This window comes from Varroa jacobsoni, unplaced genomic scaffold (assembly GCF_002532875.2).
Source record: "Varroa jacobsoni isolate VJ856 unplaced genomic scaffold, vjacob_1.0 scaffold_651, whole genome shotgun sequence".
NCBI lineage: Eukaryota > Metazoa > Arthropoda > Arachnida > Mesostigmata > Varroidae > Varroa > Varroa jacobsoni.
The window spans coordinates 76,991-82,058 of NW_019213553.1; positions in this window are offsets into that span (position 1 = coordinate 76,991).

Here is a 5,068-nt window from a genome sequence, read left to right on the forward strand (position 1 = left end):
ATATAATGATTTCTAAACTGAGATAAACATATGTACCTTCAGCACAAGTTGGATGGTAAAGCTTATTACTATTGTAATATATATATATATACGCTTACAATTAGCTTAAGCCTGATTAAAAATCTAACAGCCAAATAATACGGAAGAACAATCTTTATTGCAGTAAATATCTATTTATTTTTTTCTGTAATTAATTGGCCTTGAAAGTATCAGATCATTGTCACCACTAGAAAAAAAGTTTGTTTTTTTTTGTAGTGAAAAAGGAGAAAAGTTATTACTGATTATCAGGAAAATTGAAAGACCATTTTCCATTTTAATCCCTTTTCGGCGCATGAGACTCAAGGACGTGTGCTTATCTTGCTGCCCACTAAAGCTCGTAGCGTAGGCTCATTGTACGAGGATGGTATATGTTCATCTGTTGCTTATCATATGAAGCTTAGTAGTCTTCTATTGGTGCCTGGACGTATGCGTGATATTACTTCGAAAGTTAGCTGCGAAAGAGAAACGTGTCTAGGACCTGATCACTAGTAATTTGTACTTGGACCATACTGTAAAACAGATCAGAGTTGTGATATGTTTGCTTTAGTGAACTCATACGTGCGGTTCGACAATGCTGAACCGACTACGGAAATAGGGATATAACTAGCTGATAGCTAGTCGTCAATAACACAAGTTGATTTTTCCTGTCGCTTTTTCTTTACTTTCCACATAGCAGATACGTAAATACCAATATACACTACAGAGTCTCTTTTAGTTCCTCAAGGGATCTGCATAACAGGACGAACTCTTTGTAGACTAATCTCGCCACCCCGCCATGAAAACAGATTGTGAACCGTCTCAAGAAGGGTCACGACTTCTCTATTACTGCACAGATTATTTCCAAGTTTTAGCTATTGAAAAACGGTCGTAAGGCCCTATTCCTAGGTTGAGTAGAAAGTTCCCGTTGGAAACAATAAATAGCGTTAGGGTCCGATCGGCTATTTGTATCTAGCTAAAAGTTCGCAGGGTAATTGCCTTAACGCTCGGACATACGTCTGGTTGTTTTTATTGAACTGTTTTTGTTCGAAATTATCATTCGATGCATTCAGTCATGGGACTTGGAAAAATGCATATCTATTGTCTTCTTCACCATTTTCATGCTCGAAAAAAGTCCTGCCGAGATAAAAACAAAAAAGATCATTTGTGACCCCGAAGTAATTGTTACTACTTACCAGGTTTACTTAATTGCTTCAGAGTCAAAGATTCCAACTTTAACAACACCACGCTCCGGACGGCCACAAGAGTAAGATAATGCAAGGCAAAGCAAAATGCGGAGCAGTCGATACGAGAGCTTTGTACACAGTTTGGATCGTGCTAAGAAACTGTTGTCAATCGTTTGCATATGCAGGGAAAGATCCTAAAGCAAAGATAGTGAGACTCAGAAAAAATAACGTCACTGACCGTTCGATAGTGCGCCCTTAGTCGCTTGCATGACAAAAAAAAAAGAAGACCATTTGTATTTCGACGTACAGCCCAGACTTTGCTTTAGTCAATGCAGAACAGTCAGGAAGGCAATATCCCCGTAATTGCTTAGTGCGTAACATAACATGCCTGCTAATCTTAGGAATGCATTGTAGTCTAGACTCAAGCTCGCACATAGACCCACTTCGCCCCATGCTGGGAGCCAGCCGTATGATGGAATGTTTAGCGGCAATACCGTATGTAAAGCTCAAAACTTGTAGCCAGGAAGGCAAGCACTTTAACTAAAGTTCGCGAATGGATCGACGAGTAGATCGCTGCTAAAGCTGAAGTGTCTTTTCACGGAAAGCATTATCTACCAAAGAGACGTGCGAAAGCCATAGGAAAAGATAGGAAAAGACTAAGATCTGTTAACTTTTTCGTAAGTTGCAAAAAACTGAGGCGACTAACTTTTTATTCTGTCATCATACACAAGCGAACTCTGTTATATACTAGAATATGCCTGATTTTTTTAATTTTATCTAATTAAGCCATGCAATTGAGTAGAAAATCAGTAACGGCAAGTTATTTGTTTTAGTTGCAGAAGGCTCACCGTTACTTCTTAGTTTCGTTTTTTGTGGAAGTAAAATGCTGGTATTCTTTTTTTGAGATCAATTACGCGCGTATTCGATTTCTCTTCATGTTTATGCTATCTAAATTTAGACTCTATAACAGAGCACCGTTTGAAAGTAACTTCCATTCTAAAACCCGATGGGTATAAGGTAAATTATGCTCCCCATCCGGACCAGCATCGCTAGGAAGTAATTTCATTGCAGTGGTGTTTTCCAACTGAATAGTTCAGCTTTCGTTCGTTGGGAATTTCAATTAGACCAGAGCGACAGGAGAAATAACTGTAAGCACATCTATCATTTTGCTTGACTGATTTACAGATAGGCCGTTGCTATCTGTTGTTGCTTTGGAAACAATTGCATCACCTACCCTATTCAACAATAATCAACATTTAACCCATTTCATACAAGTATAAAGTAGACAGATCTAACTCATTAACTATTACCGATTTTATAAAAATAGCAAACAGTGAGTAAAACCCTGGGCTGCATTATACGCGTATCGTTTTTAGAAGAGCGGCTTGGAAAGATCGATGATACATGTGAAGCACAGGGAATTCTGCCTAGACAAAGAGAGAAATGTACTCGTTTCTTTAAGCATTAAAATTGCCCTTTGTTGTTAACTAGTCTCAACTTGCCAAATAAACTTATCTGCCTACTAATGTATTCTTCCGCTCAAAACATGTGAAGGATTAAGCTTATTCTCCAGTGAAGCTGGTAGTCTGTGCAACTCCAACATGACTAATCTTTGGCTCATTACGAGTTCTATGGCTAAATGCTACATCAGGTCGATTCGACACGGTGTAAACTAAATAAATATGAAATAGCGGTGATTTCGTTCAAAGTTTCGAAGTCCTGAATATTCTTTGAAAGGGTCGCAAGAACATGGGTGAAAGTGTATATACTTGGTTGTAACATTTCTTTTACTGAAATTAATGAAGCTTGATTGAGGGTCTTGACAAGTTATAACTGAATGAAATTTAAAGACGTCTTCATGCTCTACGAGTTCATACATAGGGCACATGTTTCCCGCTAATTAATTCTGTAAAAGACTATGCAATTATTTACAGATTTTCCCAAGTATGAAAAAGAGCCTTCTAAGAAAAGTAGTCAACTTGCTGCTTTGTTAAATGTATGGCGCATCAATGGGAACCAAAGTTATTTCGGTTTTAACAAAGCCTATCGTCATGATACATTTTTCAATCAATCAAAGTAAGCAAATACAAATATATGCTAAAAATAATAAAGACACATTAAGAAAATGCCCTATTTCTACATGTAGTAAGCGTCCATTGCGGCTAAGTGTAAACGGTTAGTGATGATAATATACTATCGAAGTTCTTCGAAGCTAATAATCTTCTAAGCTTAATGAAAGCGATGAAAAGCCAGTTTCAAGAAGAACATGCGACACGACCCAACAAAAACGTCACCGCTGCTCTGATGCCCTAGGACTCCGGTGTTCAACGCTTTCGAGGTTACAAAGAGCAAAGAAAATTTTGATAATATACACGTTTGCTAATGACCTTGTATACTCATTGGTATAGCTGAAATTGCAAAATTGTTCTAGTTGAGGGGATCAACTTATCCTCTGAGGGAAGTCGCGGATCGTGGTCTTTGACTCGGTTCTTACTTTTGGGAAATTCTAAATTTTGGGAAAACGAATTCTCATTATTACTTCCGGAAGAGTTGTACTTGTTTCAATGCTCCGACCAACTTTCAATAAAAATATTGTGTTAATGCGTTCAATGAAGTTAATCCAATCGCATCGAATTCGACTATGATAAGGGTTTATACTGGTACTATGTCGAAAAAAGAAATTTTGGTGCACACGCCTAAAATTTAACGTCGCCGGAATGATGAAATATCAACAACGGACCTTTACGCACAATAAACGCCACTGGCAGCCGAAACTGTCGGCCGCATTTACGCTTGATGTTATGTTCCCTGTGAAAAAAACACGAGTCATGTTTGTATTGAGAATGGTTATCGATGCTTGTCTTTTTTCACATAAGATAGGTAATTCCGGCGACGCATAAACGCTTCAATCTCAATATAATTCACTTATCAAGCAGCAGAAACCTTGTAAGGAACGCAGGTTGCAAAATGTTTTGAGTGTTACGACTACCATTAAAGTGTTGCCCGTTAAGCACCGCCTCACGTGGCTGGCTTCAAGAAGGAAATGAATACGATCAACGCTTGATTTCAAACTTACAACGTACCCGTAAGTTTAATAAGTAATTCATCATCACTGGAACCGATTTCTATTGGCGTATTATCGCTGACTTTACTCAATGGCAAAACCCAACCATATGATGCGTCGAACCGTTACGACTAACTAGCTAATGTATTACTCGCTTATTGAGTCCTATACAGCTGACGCAACAGGCCCAACTAAGCTTTGCTGTACTACATTGCGGGTGATAAGTAGTTTTTAGTTTTTTGCATATTGAACTACCGTGGATTTCAGTAGCCCACGGAATAACTAGGCCCACAGGGCGAAACGCGCGAACAGCAGGCTCGCATTACGGAGCATCAGCCCCGACGTAAAGTACTATATGCTGTGTTTCTTGCGTCGATCATTCGCTGTCCGATCTGTGGATCTTGCCAAAGTTCGCGAGATTTTTCCTTAACAAATCTATGGAACGGCATGGTAACAGTATGTTATAATGACTACCTGCCAATGATAAAATATGGATCAGCCATGGCCATATGGTCACCGTAGCAACGCAATCTATGGGATGCACATTAGCCACTCAGACCGTCCTGCTGCAGGTCCTAAATAGGTCGGGTTGCCATAATCTAGCTTCGGAGCCAGAGACAGACTTCGTTTCGTGCAGGAAGCCAGCCGTCTGATGGAACACCTAAGCCGATACCGGATGTAAAACTTGAAACATAGAAGTTAAAGCTATTTGTGCCACATAATGCACGATGTAAAACTGTCAAAACGCGGAATATGTAACAACGTCTTCACTAGTTTCTTTATTCCAGGTGTTGTTCTTGTG